This window comes from Ochotona princeps, chromosome 5 (assembly GCF_030435755.1).
Source record: "Ochotona princeps isolate mOchPri1 chromosome 5, mOchPri1.hap1, whole genome shotgun sequence".
Lineage (NCBI taxonomy): Eukaryota > Metazoa > Chordata > Mammalia > Lagomorpha > Ochotonidae > Ochotona > Ochotona princeps.
Genome location: NC_080836.1, coordinates 21,258,237 through 21,281,219, shown reverse-complemented (window position 1 = coordinate 21,281,219; position 22,983 = coordinate 21,258,237). Strand labels below are relative to the sequence as shown.

At 41.7% G+C, this 22,983-nt stretch overlaps 1 long non-coding RNA gene across 1 annotated transcript in view; it reads right to left on the bottom strand.

Moving 5' to 3' along the window:
* The window catches only part of LOC131480362 (uncharacterized), a 346,503-nt gene that overhangs the window by 246,951 nt on the left and 76,569 nt on the right, over nt 1–22,983 (bottom strand). The window contains exon 3 of the long non-coding RNA XR_009245434.1: nt 3,125–3,222. This is a non-coding gene — a long non-coding RNA (uncharacterized LOC131480362). The remainder of the gene's footprint in view (nt 1–3,124; nt 3,223–22,983) is intronic.

The following is a 22,983-nucleotide window of genomic DNA, read 5'->3' as shown; positions in this document are numbered from 1 at the left end:
GATTTTGGTGAAGGACTGTGCCGGACCCTGTATTGTCAAACACACACAAGAATCAGGTCTGGGATTGCTCCAGAATGGTTTTCTTTGGCAACTGCCTACCAACTAAACCTCTGGACTCAGAACCCTAACCGTGGAGAGAATTGCAAGTTTTGTGGTCTGACCATAGAGTGCAGAGCGGGGCCTCCTCAGTGACCCAGATGGAGCAGTAGACAGCATGTCCAAATGCACATGGAGGATATGGCAGTACACTGGAGCCTCCAGAGGATGCCTGTACCATGGCAGAGGATGGAGGACAGAACAAATTGATAAACTATTCCAACTAAGCATTGGCAGTGAGTATCCGGGCAGATGGAGACTCTAAGGTGGACCACAGCAGCCAGTGGATTCTGGAGAGATTTCATCATGATTGGAGTGGAGGAATCAACAACAATTCAGGATTGCTGAACTATCAAAACCTTTTGAGAACTTCATGGTGCTATAAATTTCTATTTCTCTTTCAGTTGTGATTTTGTATTGTTTCTTTTCATTTAAGGGGATGTATGGTAACTGTATAATGGAGACTATCATATACAGATGCAAGGATACAATGCAGTGGGTATCTCTACTTCCAGAATCCATAGCTCTGGGCACTGTACAAGTTCTTCACCTGGCTGTGCCCCAGTTTCCTCATGTACAAAAGGGATATAATCAAGGCTGCCATGGTGACAGCAATTTAAACCTTCACCTGCAGTGCCAGCTTCCCCTATGGGCACTGGTTTCTTCAAGTCCTGACTGTTTCACTTCCCATACAGCTCCCTGTTTGTACCCAGGAAAACAGCACAGGATTGCTGAAGCGCTAGTGCCCCTGCACCCAAGTGGAAGACCCAGAAAAAGCTTCTGGCTCCTGGCTTTGGATTGGCTTAGCTCTGGCCATTGTAATCATTTGAGAAATGCACCAGTGGGTGGAAAAATCTCATTCTCTCTATAACTCTGCCTTTCCAAGAAATAAAAAGAAATCTTTTTTTTCTTTTTTAATCCAGAAAGACAAATACCAAAAGTTCTCTCTGGTATAAGGCAACCTTCATGAAAAAACACAAAATGAATTGATATACAAGACATAAACAAGTAAGCAAATATATATATTCTTATAGATGAATCATATAATGCAGTCTAGGAAATGAACTATCATGAAGTAAAGATACATTGCAATATGCATCTCTACTCTTGAATAAAATGAGGACTCTCAATGAAATTGTTAAATAAACCTTGACAATTTAATACTACATTTTCTACTAGAACCTATACCTACAACACCATGATACACCTAAATAGCAGAATGTTGGACTTGTGACTGTTACTGAAGGACTATACTATTGTAATAATATACAGTAAAACGTTCAGCCCAGGAGGAGGATGGACAGGGAGGAAGGCAAGGCAGAGATGGGAATCCCTATACCTATAAAACTGCATCATCAAAAATAACAACAATAAAAAGGAAGAAATTTTTTAAGTGGATGGAATCACAATGCTTACCTCAAAGGTTTGTTTGAGTAAATGAGTTTGTGCATGTGTATAATGATTTATTTATGCATATGTATATTCAATGAGTGCATTGTACATATGAATAAGTGCTTGTATAAATATTTTTCAATTACCAGTTATACATATTTCACAATTAGAAAATTTATCTCTGAAAATGCAGTATGTATTTCCTATTGCTCCTCCTCCCAGCCTCAAAATGAATTCACAGAAAACTCGTCTGTCTTATCAAGACACTAATATTAAGCAACAGCACACAAGAATACTTCACAAATTTCAAGAAAAAACTGAAATGAAAAGATGAGTCCAAAAGAAATTCGAAATTCTTGATTAGCCTTTTCATGAACATTCTCAAGCCCCCTCGTATGGATGAATTTAAATTTTCTGCAGCAGGGCCCAGTGGCGTGGCCTAGCGGCTAAAGTCCTTGCCTTGAACGCACCGGGATCCCATATGGGCACCGGTTCTAAACCCAGTGGCCCTGCTTCGCATCCGGCTCCCTGCCTGTGGCCTGGGAAAGCAGTCGAGGACGGCCCAAAGCTTTGGGACCCTGCGCCTGCATGGGAGACCTGGAAGAGGTTCCTGGCTCCTGCTTCGGATCAGCGCAGCATCGGCCCATTGCGGCTCACTTGGGGAGTGAATCATCGGATGGAAGATCTTCCTCTCTGTCTCTCCTCCTGTCTGTATATCTGTTTATGAAGAACTATTGTAATAAAATAAATAAATCTTTAAAAAATTTTCTGCAGCAAAAATACACCTATCTTTTAACACCATTTCATGTGGACCTTTCATGTACAAACATAGTTATATACATACAAGTATATACACATTCATGTGTGCACGTGTGTGTGTGTGTGTGTGCATCCTATTGGTTCTGTTTCTTTGAATAATCCTAACATGGAAGTTTTCTACTCCTGGTTAATCTTCCATGTAGCATGCTCAGAGAAAACACTTTATGAATCTCATTCAAACAGTCTGCCTCCCAGAAAACCCAGAGATGTATTCTTCCCTTTCTTTTTTTTTATTTTTTTTAATTTATTTATTATTATTAATTAATTACATTGTATTATGTAACACAGTTTCATAGGTACTTGGATTCTCCCCACCCCTCCCCAAACCCTCCCTCCGTGGTGGATTCCTCCACCTTGTTGCGTAACCACAGGGGGGATCTCAACTGAACTTGAACTGTGGTTATTCTTCCCTTTCTGACCAATGAGAATGTCTCTCTTTTGCCCCAGCGCCCCACAAACCCAGGCACAAGGTGTGTCTCAACCTCAGTGATGGTGCTAACTCTTAAGGCAATTATCTCCCCTTGCTGTCTCTTCTCACAGGACTAGTGTGTAAACTTGTTCCCTACTGATCTAATTGTACATATCTAATTCCAGTGGGAGAAATTAGAGTGCAGTCAATAAATAATTAGGCTTAATTTTTACATCTAAATGTTATCTGGATCTCCCTTCATATCATAGCTGTCTGGTATCTTGTACGAAACGAAGCTAGCAGACAGCATTTGGCTTTGCCTTTTCCCACTCTCTTCCATTTTGCTCACAGGCCTCCACATCAGACCTGAATAAGGTAAAAGAGCAACGATTTGAAGTCTCCCACTACCTGAAAGTTCCCGAAGCATCATCATGTTCTCTTATAATTATTTCTAACTGTAGGCACAACAAGCAGATGTACTGGCTTATCTCCTCCTGCCCAGGTTCCTGAAAGACAAAACACAGCAATTACTGTTAAAGGAAAAGAATGACAAAAAATGTGCACCGCATGTGGACTAGATCAGGGCCACAGCATCAGCTGGCAGAAGCTGGCACTGGGGACTAATTCTGTCGAGTCAAATCACAGAACCACCTAAAGAGTGCATAAACCGGGACAGAGAGACCTGGGAGGGAAAAGTGGGTTCCCCCTTCTTGGGTCACTATTCCCGTGGGAGGGCATGAAAACTAGGATGGGGGCTGGGATGGCTAGATAGAGAGGCACTCAACAACATCTGTGAGGGCTGGATGGTTCAGTTGGTTAGATAGAACCAAGCTTTAATACCCATTGACAAGTACCAGAGCCAAATGGGATGGGGGACAGACTGGTCTTCTGCTACACATACTGGCAAATCAGGGTAAGGGGCGGGCCTGGTGGGGGTTATTGTGGGTCACCCCGACTAGGCTGCAGCTCCCACTGGTTGATGTAAAGGCCAAACCAGACTGGACTGCAACATCCATTGGTTCCAGTGCAACTCGGGACTGAAAACAGAACCAACACAGCAATAGCAACCACCAGCTGATCAGGGTGATGGACTGTGCCAGGCCCTGTGCTTGCTAGAACATATAAGAAACTAATCTGGGAATACCTCAAAGTTTCTTTGGAGATCTCCCCAATCGAACTGCTGGACTCAGAACTCTAACCAAGAAAAGACAGAGGACAGAACAGGACAATCATTCATCTCAGCTATATGTTGGCAGCGAAATATGAGGCAAATGGAGACTTTATGATGGACCATATCAATTAGTGGACGACCTCATTGAGCGAAACTGGCAGCGATTCATAACTGGAGAACTATTAACACCACTTGAGCACATATCTTAGAACATGCCCCACATCCGGGACTTGGGGTGGGCGGGAAACTGGGTGGAGCTTCTCCCTCAATATCCCCCTTTACCTCAGATACATGATGGAAACAATATTGACATAATAGCATTACCCACTTCCCTGTCCCCCTGAACATTTTTTTTCTTTTTTTTTCTTCTTTTTCCTTTAACTGTAATTAACTATGTAAAGATTGTCAACAACAATACAATAAAATAGATAAAAAAAAGAATGACAAAAAAATCATGCATCTTTAATGAAAGGCACAGGAATAGAAATAATATAATCTAACTCAGATGGTTCTTCATTTGAGTCTGTCACGGGCCTGTCTTGCCAGTAACTCTGGATGGAGTGCAAAGAGTCTGAGACTGGAGAGTCCAGATCCTAGCACTCCACGTCTGAAAGGAGCCAGTTGCTAAGTGTTGAGTCTCAGTCTGTCAGCTTGAAACCTGGGGGGTCTGCAACGTAGCTGAATGAAGACAGTTTGCTCAGTGGTTGGGGTATATGGGTTGCACCAGCCAAGATCATCTTGGATACATGACTTTAACTCTGTGCTCCAATTTCCATGTCTGAGAAACACAGACAAGGTAAGAAAGCTCCTTTGACCAACTCCTAAGGGAGAGTGAGTCAAACCAGCACATGGAAAGTGTGGCAAAATCAAAAAATTGTAATGAAACAAAGGATTTAAATAATGAGGGTTTCAGTCCTAGTTTTGGCACCAACTGGGAGACTATTGCCACCATTTCTGATGTGGATTCAGATATGGGAAGCTGTCCAGTTAGCAAAGAATGTCAAAGTCTGCAGGCTCTGCAATATCCCATCTCCTTGTCTGGTTTCATCCTGCTTAGTGCACAGCATAGTAACTGCAGTTAATAACAGTGTACTGTGCACTCTCCTACAATTTAAGAAAAAGTGAGAAACACCACAAATAAGTGAGAAAATGGTTTATGAATACACAGTCTTAAATTGTGAATATGCAGCCATTCTTTCCTGACTCCTCCCATCACCAACCAGATCAGCAGTTCGCTCCTCCCCCCAGTTCTGAGCCTCAGTGACCAAAGTCCCAGAACTGGCTACAGAAAGTATTTCACAGTCAGCTGCTCTGGCCCAGGAAGCACCTTCCTCTTCCTACATCTCCTGCAACTGGCACTATATTGTATACAGAGTAGGTATCCACTCCATGGCTGCTGAGTGGGTGAATGAATCTCTCAGCTCCATTCATGTCAGCCTGGGTACACAGCTACCGACAAAGCTCACAGATCCACTACCAAATGCAAATTTATGAACCCTTATTCAAAACGCTGAAAAACAGGCAACATTATAGGTACTAAAGTAGAAAGTTTTCTCCTTTGTTTGGTGGTCTCTGCCTTGACTTCTCAGTGTCTTGTTTCTATGTGATTACAAACAAAGAAAAACTTGAATTTTTATTATTAGCAAGAATTGTATCAGTCATTTTTATATTTTATGATGCTAGTTTTAAATGAAGATGCAACAGTGCAACCATACAGCCCCCGTGCCTATGAAGTGGGCCCATCCTGAGCATGGTCCTAACAGATTAAGAAATATTTGACAAAACTCAAGTATCTCCTGGCACTAACTTACAAGACAGGGCAGGCAAAGTCAAGGAAATCTGCATAGGGTAGGCAGAGGGCATTGTAGAACAGCTTTCTTTAATTTGTAGTAACAGCAAGAAAAGCTTTCAGTTAACTGCTTGAAAACCAGATTTATTCCCATGGAGATAAAGTCCTCCAACAGGACATAAATGTTCAGGCAAGTAAGCTTCTATCTTCTTCGAAGGAAAAAAAATGAAAGAAGGAGAATAGAGAAAATATGCTACTGATATAAAGAATTATGGCTGAAGAAAATTGCTGGGTTTTATTTATTCATATTCCATTCTACCTTCATTCAGGTACAAGGCTGGCAAGATATTATATCATAATTATGGACTCCCTCAGCAGCCTGAGTATCAATGGTTCCTATTGTTCCAAGCTTTTTTTTTTTGCAAGCCCATGAGCTGCAAGATTGCATCACACACAGATAAAAAGCAGGAGCTAATTGCATTGCATATTTATACTTCCACAGTTCCCTCCATTACTAACATAATTCCCTGTGGGTTCTAATTAGCTCAATCAGGGCTAGGAGAATAAAAATTTAAGCAATTTCATATAGATATGAAGTTTGTTACTAGCACAAAATGTAGCAAAATGCTGACCTGATGACTACAACTCCCAACTTCATGTCTGATTTCTGGAAGGGAGAAAAAAGTGAATGGCTTTATTTAAAAGCTGCAATTTAGTCATGGATAATAGTTGGATAATATCCATTCAGGTGGTTTTCACTTTGGTGTTTTGCTGGAATTGGAGGGGAAAATGCATTTTGAGCCTCATTTTGGTGAGCTTCTTGGGCCAGAGATCTGCAAATAACTTCCAGTGTCTCTCCACTGCTCTTTTCTCTCCCATGTTATCATCAAAAGGAACCAAAAGTCTTACTTTTTATCCTTTGCAAACAAAAAGAACGGTGCTTAGGAAAAGGATTTTCCCGAAGGGTCAGACTGGCAAAATGAGCTTAATCACCACCGACACCAATCAGTGATTAAAAGTTTAGAGAAAGAAATTGTTCTTAAGTAAAGCATCTAAAATGTCTCTTTAATATAAACAAGAGCACTGTCAGAGCCTCTCATGGTGCCCATCACCTCATTATTAATTCATCCGGCTTCAGAAGCTCAGTTCTAATCAGAGAGTTGGCTCCTGTGGCTGTACTTACAATCAGCTCTGTGCCAAACGGTCTCATGCAATCACCCTCCTCTGATCCACAGATGAGTCCTAATGCAGCAAATCCATCAGGAGGGGGCTGCTAGGTGAAGACCCTGTGTGTGGTGTGTAACAGTTGGACCCTGATGTTCGCACTAGCCTCCTGTGCCTTAGACATCCAGTCTTGCTCTTGATGAAGGTCAAGGAATGCAGGGAGAACGGACACTCAAGAAGACTGCTGGAGAGGATCTGAGGACGATTACTAATGCAGAGGCCATGCCTGGCCATCCAAAGACCAATGAAGTCCATAGAAGTTACTTTACCTTCCCTCTATTCCACTGCCCTACCAATATAGTATTATTAGTGACTGACAGTTAAATATTGGAAATCTTTCTATCAGACCTCAGGGTGCCAGCTTCTTTCCCAATTCCTGTATTCTGCAAATAGCAGTCTGTATTGTGGCAGGTGCAAAATCCTCAAGTTCTAGGTGAAGGTGACTGCCACACACAGGACCATGACCCCACTTTCACAGGCATCCCTTTATCTGAGAGATGGATTATTCTTTTATCATTGGAGCTCCTGTCCACAATGGGGTTGGTTCCCCTGAAATATGAACCCCAGATTAACCAAGGTTTTTCCAAGTGTGGTTGGACTGGTCTAAAACACCTGCCAGGCAAACAGCTTCAAAGAGAGCATAGGCAGTAAAACAGAAGCTTTGGCCACATGACTTCATCTCCATAAACTTCTTAAAGGAAGGATTCAGCATCATTATGTCCTCATTTAACATGTATTTGCTCCATCACCACGATGTACCTCATACAATTTGAGGAGCTGGCAATTCAGCAGTAACAACATCATATTCTTTTCCTTACCCAGCTGCATTTCTCACATCAGATAGGCAAAATTCAACTACACTATACTGCATACAAAATAAATTATTTATATATAATGAGTGGCCACTGCTGAGAGATTGAATATATACATAGATGATGGCCAGATAATATATCTAAAATTAGAATCATTCCAGAACCCAACCCAATTCAAGAAGCTACAAACACCACCTATTGTAATCAGCTCCCAAATGGCCAGAGCTTTATTTTAAAAACTGTCCCCTCTCCTGGGCAACTCCTCTGGCAGGACACAGTCCCTGCAGGTAAGTGCAAGAAGCACAATAGGAAACAGCCCATAACAGGCTATGGAAATTATCCCACTGGTATACACATGGCATGGATTGGGGGCAGACCAGGCTGAACCTGTTCACATCACCCGCTGGTGAGTCCAAGCGCCAGAACAGAGTGTGGGTCGACCCAGGTTCAGTTGCGACACATACTAGTACACAATAAGGAATGCCAAGGTGAGATGAGCCGTACCAGATGTGGTTGCAGCGCCCGAACAGCACATGTGATAATCAGGGGGAGGAGGCAAAGCTGACAGGGGAATGTGGGCTCCCCTGCTGGACAACTACTTCCATTGGAAAGCATGAGTCGGGATGGGGGCAGATCAGAATAGGCAGGGCTGTTACACCTGTGGGCCTCATGTGGACTAGATAAGGGAAGGGCCACGGTGGGCTGACTGTTCCGACTGGTGCAAGCAAAAACTAGAGTGGGTGAGGGTTGGTTGGGCTAGCCGCAGTACTAACTGGCAGAGGCTGGCACTTGGAGCTAATTCTGTCAAGTCAAATGCCAGAACTACCTGGAGAGTGCATAATCTCGGAGTGAGCGTGGCCTAGAAGGGAAATAGTGGGCACCTCCCTCGGGGCTACCACTCTCATTGGACAGCACAAACACCAGGACAGGGGCAGGGGTGGCTGTACAGAAGGGCACCTGCCAGTAGGTGTGTGGGCTGGATAGTACGTTGGTTGGGTTGAACTAGGCTTCAATGCCCATTGACACGTGCGAGAGCTAAACAGGATGTGGGACAGACTGGACAAGCCTGCAGTACATACTGGCAAGCATGGGAACCAGGGTAGGAGGCAGAACTGGTGGGGGTTGTGGGGAGTTGCCCCAACTAGGCTGCAGCTCCAACTGGTTTGCGTGAGGACTCAGTATGAAGTGGGCAGGATCGAACTGGACTACAACACCCGTTGGCTCACGAGGAAGACAGGGCTGGAAACAGAACGAACCCAGCAATCCCAACGACCAGCATGAGCATAAGCTGATTGGTGTGATGGACGGTGTCGGACTCTGTACTAGCAAACTCGCGCAAGAATCAGGCCTGGGATCATCTCAGGTGAAGTTTCTTTGGAGATCCCTCCAACTGAACTGCTGATCTTAGAACCCCAACCATGAAGAGACTGTCAGCCAGTGGATTCTGAATAGGGTTCATTGTGATTGGAACTGAGAGACTGGCAGCAATCCAGAACTGATGAACTATCAAAACTGTATGAGCAGGACCCTCAGAGCGCGCCTCCCGTTGGGGATCTGGGATGGGTGGGAGGTTGGGTGGGGCTTTTCCCTTTGTTTTTTTTCCCTGACCCCAGATACAGGGTAAAATGATATTGCTGTGGAAACAATGGTATTACCCACTTTCACCCTGTAGCCCTTGATACTTTGTTCCCTAATCAACTAAGTCAGATTATTAAAAAGTAATTTTTAAAAAAAACTGTCCCCTCTTCCAACTTTGGACCAAGAAGAACAAGTCAAATACATACGCCTAACCAGCCAACCACATAACGACTAGCTCCCAGTAAGCACCTGGCAGCTTCCTCAGGTCCACTTTCTCCCATCTGGCCTTCCCTTTTTACCACCACAAAGCTTTCCCACTCCTCTGCCCACCTCTGAGACTCTGTCAAATACGACTGATCCTGACACAGAGTCTTGCCAGAAAAAGCTCTGAATAAGCAGCTTTCATGTATTAGGGTGGCCTTGGTGCCATTTCCACAGATTTCTGAATAAAATTAAAGTAAAAGAATACAGTGGCGAATGGTGAGATGGGTTGGAAGGAGGTGATATATTGGAGTTGAGTCCTGAAAAGAAAGAACAAGACAGGGGTGGAAGCCACAGGATTTTTAGTGGAAAAGCTCCAAGCAGAGCGAAGAGCAACACAAAGCCCAGAATGGACCAGAAGGTGATGTGTTCCAGAATCAGCAAGTACAAGAAAGGAGGCATAGAGTCCTGGGACAGGAGGTCAGAGCAGTGAGTCAGGCCTGAGTGCGGAGGACCTGGGCTCTGCTGGCTACCAGAAGAGCAGTTGAAGTTCCTCTTCCAAGTGCTCCCACACTCAGCCGCAGTGTGTAAAACAGAGGGCAAAGATGGAAGCAGGGACCACATTTGCAGTGATCTGCACAAGCGATGGTGGCCACGCAGATCAGCGTGGAGCCGTGAGTGTGGGTATGGGGTGTAGGCACCAGGATTGCTGGAGTGTTGATGGTGAGTGATCAACTATAATGCCTCTTGCCCTTTCCTCCTGTTTCCCAGCCAGTATCAGTAACCTCCCACATTCCCACAGGCCAGTTCCCTTAAAAACTCCTTACCTCATTGATGTTTTAATTTGGATTTCCCTTATTTCCAGGGAACTTGAGCATTTTTTCATGTTTATTTGCCATTTGGGTTTGTTCCTTTGTGAAGTGTCTGCCCATTTCCCGTGCCCATTTCTTGAGTGGCTTGTTTGTTTTGACATTTTGGTTGTTTTGGATGTACCAAAGCCACCCCATCAAAAACCATTCTTCCAAAAACGGATCACTGTCAATATCCCAATGCTTTAACACCTGGATATTCTTTCCATACATTTTTTTTTTTTGCTTAGCCAAAGTGTATGTCTTTTGGAACATGTACATGCAGGTTTCACAGCCAGCTCTTAGCCTCTGAGCCACAACCCTTGCAACTTTCCTTGGAGGCAGTTCATTCTGATCCCTCTCCCCTCATAAAAATTGCACCTTAGTGTCAACTTCTGTTCTTTAACATCCAGTTTTTGTCTTTAGCCTGCCTGGAACCTTTCTTTTCACTTTATGTAATGTCTTTCAGCCTCAAGCCCTTTCTTTTCACTCTGGCCTGTGGCTTCATTCTGTGCACCCTTGGAAACTATCCTTCTTGTCTGACCTGCTTCAGGCCACACAGCACTCCCCGATGAAGTCAGCAGGAACTCCCTGCCATCTCTTGCAAGTTTTCAAAGATTTCCGTAGCCAGGAAAATCATTCCTTCAAGCACCACCCAAAGTCAATTCTGTATATATCAATGTCATTCCTAGGCCATGATTCATCCCCAAGATTCAGAGGTAAAATCACTTGCCAATTAAAAAGTCAATTGGTTGGACATGACTGACCCAAGTACCAAAGGGCCGCTAATTCACACAGGTCTTGAATAGATTCCTATGGTCAGTGATCTGCTCAGAGCCCTCTCAAGAATGAATGAGATCTGCAGCAGGTGGAATTGGAAGGGGAGAGTACAGAAATGTCAGGGAGAGACTTAGATCTTCATGTCAAATAACCAACCTTATAAATCAGGTTAACTCCATGTCAAGTTATAATTTGAAGGCTGGCTGTGCATTCTCAGCATTGTGACTGTGTAGTTATAAATAGCATTGCAGTAGAAATAGCCAATGCAGCCTCTTCTATCTTCAACAAGTCTCAGTGTTCCTGAGTTCCCCTTCTAAACTATCTGCACATTCTCACATTATGATATCATTCCAAACATCAATGGGTATGTATGTCAAAACTCCATTCAGTGCCCATGGAAAAATCAATTGTAAGCTATCACATACCAATGTTACAAACGGGTCAATTGTTCTGTTTCAGGGCAGCAATATTTGTGCAGTCATTGGAATGTTTTGTATTTTTTCCTATTGTCTTATAAAATGAGCAGAAACTTAAAAATGAAAATGCTGGGCCCAGCACCGTGGCTTAGCGACTGAAGTCCTCACCTTGGATGCGCCAGGATCCCATGTGGGCGCTGGTTCTAGTTCCGGTGGCCCCACCTCCCATCCAGCTCCCTGCTTGTGGCCTGGGAAGGCAGTGGAGGACAGCCCAAAGCCTTGGGACCCTGCACTGCGTGAGAGACCTGGAGGGGCTCCTGGCTCCCGACTCCTGGCTTTGGATTGGCACAGCACTGGCCATTGTGGTCACTTGAGGAGTAGGTCATCGGACAGAGGATGTTTCTCTCTGTCTCTCCTCCTCTACATATGTAGATCTCACTTTGCAATAAAAATAAATAAGTCTTTTTTAAAAATGAAAGTACTGATACAAGGAGCTAAGAAGGACAGGCCACATACACTTAACACAATTGAGAACATGATGAGACTCACTAAGCAGCCTGAAGACAAAGAATCTTTCACTTTAATCAGATTCTTATTGGACTTAGGTCAGTTGTGTGTTCAATTAATTGTAAAGGAAAAGCACACAATTAAAGAACATGTCCAAGATGTTGGCAATAAATCATAAATGGTTGAGTTTAAAGAACTGAGGTGTAATTAGGGATTTAAATGACTTTTTTTTAACTTCTTTGAGATTGGAACAACTACATTCTCTATAACAAATCTACTGTCTAACTTCAGCATATTCAACCCTTGCAAAAAATATTCAAGAACAATACATATAAAATAAGACTGATTGTATTTTTAATAAACATGCACACACACACATACTGCAGTCTAAACTATTATTAACCTAATACCAGTATCTGAAAGGAATTTATTTATATGCTAAAGCAAATAATCTTGAGAAAACCTACCCACAGCCTCACCACAAAGCAGAAAGCACCTGAACAGAAAAGTACCATCATCAAGACCCTAAAAATAACCTATGCATGCGTTACTTGGGGGCATGGCATTCGTAACATCAAAGGTCTAGAAATTCAAACCTCTCTCAATAGATAACTAGCTAAGCAGCCCATGAGATACACTAGAGAACTATGTAGATTATGTAGCCGCATATCAGAATCAGCAGTTTGTGTGGACCAACTTCTACAGTATACTAATTTGCAAAGAGCAAAGTACAAAACATTACACAGAGTTTGGTATTTTGGGATGAAACACAAGAGAGGGTTTGGTTTGGTAGCATAGCAAGTTAAGCCGCTGCCTCTGGTGCCAGTATCCCATGCAAAACTAAGTTCACAACCCAGCTGCTCCACTCCCAATCCAGCTCCTTCTTAAGGTGCCTGAGAAAAGCATTCAACACAAACAGAGCTTGGACCCCTGCCACCTATGTGGCAGACCCAGATAGCGTTCCAGACCACTGGCTTCTAGCTACCTCGTCCCAGCTATTGCAGCTGGAAAGGGAACCATTCAACAACCTGCCTCTCTCCCTCTCTCCCTCCCTCCTTTCCTCCCTTCTTCCCTCCCTCCTCTCCTCCTCCCTCCCCATCTTTCTCTCTTCCTCCACCATCTCCACCAGTAACTTGGACTTTCAAATTAAAAAGTGTTTTAAAAGTTAAAAATCATACTAACTAATTGTTATCTGTAGAGGTTATCTGTTAAGAAGGGAGAAATTAGGGGTATGAACTTCTCCAAAATGTCCTTTTACTTATCATTTTGATTTCTAAAGCAAGTGTGTGCCTTACATATGTCAGAATGCAAATCAAACGTTTTCTCCTTTCTATAGAATATGCAGGATCCTATTTCCCAAGAAGCACTGGATGCCAGGATGAACAAAGTCACAGCTGTCCAAGGTCATCCTTAGAAGCATGATCACGCATCCTGCTGTTCTTGCCCACAAGCCTATGTAGATTCATTCAATCTCCATTTCTCCTCATCCACCTAATGGAGGTCATGCTTACCTCAGGAGGAAAGCAAATCAAGAATTTTAAAGTAATCCTTAAAATCATACACAGTCAGGAACAAATGAACCTCACTGCATATGAAATGGTTACCACCGGGAACCCTAGTATTTAAACTTCCCTGCAATACCAAACCATGATTTTAACTATGACAGTTGGTGACTTGTAATAGTTCAACCTGGGATTTCTATTCTTTTTTACTTTCAATGGTGTTAAAATTTAATGTGATTATGCTTCTACACTTGGATGTCGATCTTTTCCCCAGGTTATTGTACCTAGTGTCACGATGCTGGGTTGTGTGAGCTGTGGCTCTGCCAGTCCCATGATCACCAAGGTAACTGGGAATCCACAGAGCAATGTGTGACTAAGCTGTGATGTTCATGACTTAGGTATATTCAGTACACCCTCAACTTGAGATATTTCCTAAGTATTACAGATTTATCTAAATGTAACACCATCATAAGTTGAAGAGCATCTACATTTTCTATAGGCAAAGAAAAAGAAAGCAATCTTAATTGTAGCTGATCTATTCTTGATTTTAGAATTCTGATTGTTAAAATCGACTTTACAATTGCTATTTCTGAAAGGGGAAGATATAGGCCTTGATTCTTATACACAGTCAACTTGTTTCTCAAATGGAAGGACAAGATACCATAAATTCTACTTAAAAAATGTCGATCACAAACAAAAGATAACTCATGTAAGAGCATAAAAAGATGAGTCAGTGGTGGAACGAAATGACTTCTTCCCTTATTCAGTTCTGTGCTCTAGAGTCCACATTGCAAGGTGTACGTTAGCCCTACATTGCTATTCTCAGCTGTTTTTTCTATCTTGCCCATACCAGAAAACATCCATTCTTCAGTCCTGTCCTTTAGCCTAGTGTTCAGAAAACAGCTTTTGCCATGTCTGATTACCACTTAAAATAACTTTTTATTCTAACACTTCCTCTAATAACAGATAAACTACTTACATGGTTAACATGCTGTGCTGTGAGAATCACTATTTTTCTCTCCTCCTACAAAAGTAGAGCTGTATAGAGAAACATAATAACCATTTTCTTTGCCAAATAACTTAAGTAATGATTTTCTGTGACTTTAAAACTCATATTGAATGACCAATATCTCAGGGAAACATTTTTGGATTATTTTTATTGTTGTTGTTGTTGGCATTGGTAAAAACCAAACAAACAAAAACATCTGGTCTACAAGGGATGTAATATTCTGCAATACTTTTGTCATTACTGTCCACCTAACAGTGACAAATGCCCCTGAATCTGCTGTATTTTAAACTTTGAGACAAATATACTTAAAATGCACAGAAATTATTATGCAATAATGAAATAAAATGGAATAATAGCACTTATCTTTTGATGGAGAAATTCTGTAATTATGTTCTATATACATCTGCACTTTTCAAGTTTTATTCAAAGCACATGGATAAGTTTCATAGCCACAAAAATAGATTGCTTAAATCAGCATATACAATTTTCTACATACATTATGATAAGAATTGCATTTTTAACATAAAAAATAAGAAAATCAAGCCAGATACTTTTTCTGAATCATGGTTATAACTATTTGTTCTCTTCTCTGTTTTTCTCTATTTTCCAAATTTTCTGTGATGAGTGTATATGATTAGTATAATGCTTAGGACATTTATAGTTGAGCAATAGAGACAAGACACACTTATTGCCAGGGACACTTACCTTTCACACCCACTTCAGTCACACAGCGGATAGAAAAAAGTCTTTTTCTGACCCAACCACACTCTACTGTCTTTGTAAAGCCCAGAATTAAGGGCCCTAAACAGATTCTGAGTTTACAGGACACTGAAACCATATCACTTTTTCCTCTATAACAGCTTTTCTCCTAGCTGCCACAGTGGAGGAAAGTGCTTTATAACTTGCCTTTAAAAATGATATGGTGGGGCTTTGGTAGCGTGATCAGAAATTTCATTCTCCTAATGTCAAAACAAAAAAAACCCAACCCTAACAGATGTTACTCTACAGCAACTAATAGACTCAAATACAAATACCTGGGTGTTCTTTTTTTAAGCATAGGAAGGTAAATGCCTGTAACAAACTGACAAGCTTTCTTTTTCTGTTGTGTTTCCCATGAGACCTAAAAGAAAAACACCTGGTTGACCTACCATGGTTTTGGAAACTACTTTCAATAATATGTATTGCTTCTACACTCTTGAATGACAAGGAATATGCAGGGGTGGGTGCTGTTACCTTCCTCCCTGCTCCAGTGCTTGTTGTAGCATTGTGTTCAGGACCATTCTTCCAGCTTCACTGGGAAAAGAAAGCTATTTTCATTTCCCTAATCCCTGTCACTATGGTGTCCAGTATCTCTGAGGGACTTTGGACCAACACCTCCAAGAAAAGCATCCATGACGCTTTACTAATCTCATTCACTGGCAGTCACTCTCAAGACTATATTCCCAATATAACATCAACAGCAATTTGCAATGTTATGGAGTTGACATGGTTTTGAGTAGCCAGTGTATTAAAAAGAAAATAAATAAATAAAAAAAACTCCATAACATTGCAAATTGCTGTTGATGTTATATTGGGACTCTTAATTGACTGTGATGATATTCTGCCAGCTCAAACTTCAGACCAGAAAAGGTCTCCCCAAGAAACTGTTCAACCAATCTGGACAATAAGTAGCTGGACTCTATGCTTGGTATACGTTTGCAATGAAAGAATCTTGATTGAATTTGAACTGTAATACTGCATCAAGGTGGAGGAATCCACTGGGGGGAGGGGAGGGGGAGGGAGGGAGGGATACCCAGAGCCTATGAAACTGTCACATAATGCAAAATAATTAACAATAAAAAAAAAAGAAAAAAAAAGCATATTAAAAGGCATTTATTTTGAAATTAAAGTGTTCAGACCCTGAAAAAAAAAAAAAAAAGACTATATTCCAAATTGAGTGACAGTTTTTCTCATCCTGGGAATAACCTTAGGTTTAGGGCCAAATGGACACTGATTCTTGCTCCAATTAAGCCAATGATGAGAGTTTATGATTTGGATTGAGAGTAAAAGAAGAATGTGTATCACAATACAAGGTTGCATCAGAGAAAAAGGACTATGTCAAAACTTCCAGATAACAAGGGATACCAGATGAAAGGTGGCTGTTGTCCTGAAGTACATTACCTCACCAACGCCCTGCCTTGTAAACTGTTGCTAAGGGCTTTTCTTACTACCTGGCTGCAATACTGCTTAGATGACATTCATGTTACAGATTTCCCTCATACACTTCCTCTTCTTCATCACCCAAACCTATTCAACACTGTTGGTCTGAGTATCAGTCTTGGAACCCTGCTAGTAAGCCTTCTCTAGCAACTGGAGTTTTCTTTAAATTCCGTGTGTTATAGCTGTCAACTCAACAAGCATCACTGAGTGCATGGGTCTGTCCCAGTTTGTGAAAGAGAAGCATCCACAACCCCAAGCTTACAGGCAAGAAATGTGATGATGCTGTATACACCTGCAAACAATGAAGAAGAGGTGCACTTCTATAACAAACGGATATTGAGGATGAGCTCTTCATAAGAAATGCCTGTTTTGGGACCTGGTGCAATAATGTCTAATTAGGAGCCTAGTGGCAGAATCCTAACCTTGCATGTGCCAGGATCCTGGGTGCTGGTTCATGTCCCAGCTGCTCCATTTCCCTCTATTGCCTGCTTGTGGCCTGGAAAAGCAATACAGGATATTCCAAAGCCATGGGTCCCAGCACCTGCATGGGAGACCCAGAAGAAGCTCATGGCTTCTGACTTCAGACTGGCTCAGCTCTGACCGTTGATGCCACTTGGGGAGTAAACCAGTGGATGGAAGATCTTTTTCTTGGTCTCTCCTTCTCTCTAAAATCTGCCTTTCCAATAAAAATCAACGAATCTAAAAAACGAAATTTCTATTTTGTGGATTTAATCACAAGATAATACAACCCAGCACAACTTGGAAAAAGCCTGTAGCCAGGCCAAAGCAAAAGAAAAATCAAACAATATTTAATATTTCCGAATGATAAAGTGTAAGAGGCTGGTTGAAAAAAAAAGTTCTATGACTCCACTTAAACAAAATACCTAGATCAGAAAACTTCGTAGACACAGAGAGCAGAATAGGCCTAGGAGGATGGACAGAAAGGAAATATAAATTGTGCTTGGTGTGATGACAAAGTTTCACAGTGCTGACTGGGAATGCAGTTAAATCCATGGAATCATATACTTGAAAACGAGTGAAGCACAAAGGTATGGTAAGAACAATATAGGTGTGTGAATACATTTGTATTGTATGTATTGGTTTGTATATACAAATATATACATATATATACAAATGTATGCATATTTCCTCAGTCCTGTCTTCAAACTATATACATGCACAATGGGCACTCAATGTTGGTTGGCAACCACTATCTGGAGAGCAACATTTTCAGAGTCTGCCAACAGACCAACAGCAGACCCTTCTGCTGCTAATCGTTTAATCCTCTCATCCCTCCTCACTGCACTGCCTTTGTAAGCTGCTACTCATCCATCAGAAATAGGAGAAAAAGCGACTCTCCTGCATGAATTAGCTCTGACATCAAGAATGCTGTGATGCCCTAGGCAATCTCCTCTCTTGGTCTGATGAAATGTGTACATCTGTGAGTGGACAGTGCGTAACAAGAATTGCAATTCCAAATAAGGCCATTACAATCAAAGAAATAAACATGGCATGGGTGAGAAGGGCAGAATAAGGGCAATACTCAATTGCACATAGAAACAGCACTTAAAATCAGCATCACACAGTTCTAGAAAGTCGATCTCCTTCATTGAACTCTGATGTGTACACACACTAAGGCTTCAAAACATGGATATGCTTCATTGATATTGTAGTTTACAAGTCTTGGGTGAGGAATAAACACAGGGCAGTCTTACACCTGTCACAAGAGGAGCTGCCATTGATTGTGTGCTTACGTATTGCCAGTATCATTGAAGCTGACACATATTAGATTATTGAATGCTTACTGCAATCTTAATGGCACTTACATACTGTAAATACTGTCACATTGAGGATAATACTGGTGCCCAGAGAGATGATGTCCCTTGTCCAAGAGTCACAAAACCACGAAGTGGCAGGGTCAGGATTAAAACAGTTTCCTCATTTCAAAGTTAGTATCTAGCTCACTATACTAAATCAATCACTAGCTGCTCCCTAATGCCCCCAGATTTTACGTTTGTATTTTTGTAAAAACTCAGGCATTGTCTCTGATACTGGTCTTTATTTTCTTCTTACATAAAACTATTACTCAAATTCTGCGGGCCTAGCCCCCAAAATGCATCCACAATCTTGCCCACTTTTCTCCTCCAGTGTTCAAATTCTGGTCCAAACCACACACTCTTCTCTGCTGTGACCCCTCACATGCAGCAACCACGGTGAGTTTTTTAAAGAGTCAGGTAGTGTTATCATTTCTCTGATTAAAACCTTCTCATCACCCCTTGAATAAAAAGCCAAGTCTGACCACAGTCCATGGGGCCAACTCATTATTTGGCCTCATTCCTGTTCCATCTTCTCCTCTGCCTTATCCCAGTCCGCCATGATTTCACCCACTGTCTCAGATGGTCACCACCACAGGAATATTTAATTTCTTGGCATAGCCACTAGATCAAGGAAACACCTCATTAAGTTTTTTTTCAAAACATAGCATACTTTTTAAGGAGATGACAAAAGACCCCTAAATATTCCATCTCTAGCCCCTGCAAGGATAAGCCAACCGAATCTGAAACCCCAAATCCCCTTTCTCTAATACCCTGCCAACAGCTCCCATCTCTGGAGAGCAGTCTTGGCCTATATTAATCCATCTTTCAGTGCACAGTTATGCCTTGCTCCCTTGGCTTGAAGCCTGTGTATTTCTTAACTTGTCTCCAAAGACACCTGATCTCCCCAGTATAGGGCTGGTTCTCTTGCTGGCCTCACAGAGCTCTGGGAATTTCTCACTGTTACCCCTAAGCCACCTATATAACCATAGCCTGGAATTTTCATTTTGTCACTGATTAAATCCCAGTGTTCTCAAGCAAAACAGAAGCATTTTGTCTTGCTGTCTAACCTCCCCCTTTGAATGGCTGGTAGAATGTTTTCCCTTGATCAATTGTGATTTCATTGTTTGTGCAATCTCAGGTAGTAAATAATCCTTGTCTGCAGAATGGTACTGACACTTTCCCTAAATTGTTCTCTCAGAGGAAACTGCCTCATTTCTCTGAGTTCAGTCTACTTAGCCAAGAAGGGGTCAGAAACCTGAGAAGCTGAGATTTATGGAAGTTCTTGCCTACAATTCAGTAGTAAATTACACTTACATATCTACTAGACATTCAAAGCTTGGTTCTATTCTGCTGGCACCCCTACTGGAGATGTTGAAAAACCAAGTTATGATTTTTCTTTTGCCAGCACCATATCTCACTACTTCCTACTTCTGCAAATGTAAAACATGAATTTCTGGAGGAGGGACAGTTGAGATTTATTGCTTTTACTCAACTTCGATGGTTTAACCTTTGCTTCAGGTTGAAAGAAGTGGGGGAAAGCAATCTCCTTCTTATTGACAAACTTTGTAATCTTAGCTTGTTTGCCAAAAATCACAGATACACATCTCTGTCCATCCAAGTCCAACCACACAGAACTAATTTGGAATAATTCTGTCATCAAATATTATCTCATCTTCATCCTTACCAAGATTGCTTTCTATTCTGTAAAGGAAGTAACCAGAAAAATGAGAATCAAACCCTCCAAAGCGCCTCTCTGTGTCAAGACTCCAGAATTTCTCCAGAAAGTAAGTAACAGGTGGACAGAATTGAGAAAAAGGTGTTTCTGTCCTATACTTGATCTGATAGGGCTTCACTATGGAAAAGCCTAAATAACCACATCCTTACATCATACATAGTGGACTGTCCCAATGTAGTAATCCAAATACCCTGTGTGATCTTTTGGAGATAAAGTGGGTTTCTGCATCCAATAGCTTGCCATTGGGAACATTCTAAGTAGCTGTTCTAATGAGCAGGAAAATATGTTAGTACTTCTGTGCCTGAGTCATTTGATTCACAGTCAGTGCTACTGAGCTCCAGCTTTTAGCTTTATGTATAGACAATTGTGATAATTCTTTTTAAAATCAGGAGAAATGGGAGAAAATTGAAGTTACTAATTCAATTTAATGGCCAAGGCCAAATTAAACATTTACTGAGAAGTTCCGGTGAATGAGAAGCTCCAATGAGTAGAATTCGTGGAGGAGGATGATATATATACAAGAATGAATACAGCCTCTACTCAAAGGAATTCACAATCTACAAGTTAAAAAAAAAACAGACACATGGGATAATTCAAGACAATTTGAAGGTAGCATAACAGTTATATGCACTAGGAAGTGTAAAAACATATGAAAACTACCTTCAATGAACACTATTAAAATTATTAGTGGCTGGCATTGTGCTATAGTGGGTAAAGACACCAGCTGCCATGTTGGCACCCCCATATGGGCACCCAGTTTGTATCCTGGCTGTTTTGCTTCTTATTCAGCTCCCAGCTATCAGGCAGAGAAAATCAACAGAAGATGGCACAAGTATTTGGGCCCCAGTCACACATGAGACACCTGGAAGAAGCTTCTAGCTTCAGCCTGACCTAGCCATGGCCATTGCAACCATCTGGGGAGTAAACCAGTGGACTCTCACTGTCTCTCTCTATAATCCTGCCTTTCAAACAAACAAATAAATATTTTTAAATCATTAATCATATTCCCAACTTGGACAGTTTATAAATTATTACTTAAATGGCTCACATTACTTATACATAGTCAACATATTTTTAAAATGATATTTATAAGGCCAGAGGATAAAGATCATGACAAAAATTCATAAGAGCCTTTGAACCATCCACAGCATGAAAACTACCTGTGTATGAATAAGTGTTATGTGTGCACACACACATACTTGATAAATGTAGCCTTAGATATTGAGTACTTTACTAAACCATAAGTTGACAAAGAATTAATTTGAATTAGCCTTCCTACCCACACAGAAAAATCTATTAGCTTCCCCTGAAATCCAAATATCACCACCAATCTATTTACTCAGGCAGGAATTCATAGCAAAGTCCACTCACAGTTGATTTTAGTGATAGTCTCCTCTTTTCAGAACATTTGCCTTTTAGGAAAGAAGGTAGGATTCCCTAGTGATTCTGAAACGCTGGCTTTGAATTTTAGCTCTTTCCATTGTTCAACCCTACTTTTGAAGAAAAAAAAAGATTAAATGAGAACCTGCTGCATGCCACACATGTACATGTATATTTTACCTACTTTTATATTATCTTACAGCAGCTCTCCAAGCAAGGCAGTGGCCTTAGGCCGAGACACAGCATACTGTTTATATTTTACAAGTGAGAAATCTCAGATTTAAGGAGGTCAGTCCCTTGCTATGGGTTGCACAGGTAGGCCTGATTTCCTCAAACATGTTACATCCTAATTTACATCCTAGGACATACGAGATTCCAGGACCAAGAGGTTGCCCTGAAAATCACTTGTAGTTCTACATGGTGCACACTAGAAACAACAGTGCAAGTCAATGGTAGCCATGTCGGAGATGTTCCAAGATGAATGAATGAAGGTGTACCCCTGTTCATCTCCTCCTCCAGACAAGAACCATAATAAAGAGTAAACCAGTAAACCATTGCAGTTCAAGGTGAGAGCGTGAGGGAGAACACAGAGATTCAGAAGAGAGATACAAAAAAAACCCCACAGGACAGAGATTTCAATAGCAGCTTAAAAAGAAGAATGAAGCCACCAGTAACAGAGACCCAAACCCACTCCAGAAAAGAGGGTATTCAGGCAATCCCCACAAATCTCATCCGCAGGGATGCTGGAAATAAATCATTCTAACAGGAAAAGCCACAATCATATAACATGTTAGGATTCCAGCATGTTATGGAACCAGCACCTCCAAGACCACCCTGGGCATTGTCTCAGTGACTTGCACATTTCTGTTGGGACTTAAAGGAGCCTCTAGTCACCAGGGCCTGACACTGTGGCGTAGCATGGTAAGCCACAACCTGCAATGCTGGTATTTTGTGTGGGAGCCCATTTGAGGCCTGGCAGCTCCAGCTGTGTGATCCAGCTCCTTGATGATGTATGTGGGAAAGCAGCAGAAAACGGCCCAAGTGCTTGGGTGCCTAGTGCCATAGGGGAGACCCAGACGAAGTTCCAGGGTCCTGATTTCTGCTTGGCTCAGACCTGGACAATGCAATCATTAACGGAGTGAGCTATTAAAGATATTCTCCTTCGCATTCTCTCCCCTCCCTTCCCTGCTTCCTTTATTCTCTCCCTCATCTCTACTTTTTCTTCCTCCCTCCTGCCCTCTATCTCTGCAACTCTGACTTTTAAACAAATAAGTAAATCTGGGCCTGGTGCAGTAGCCT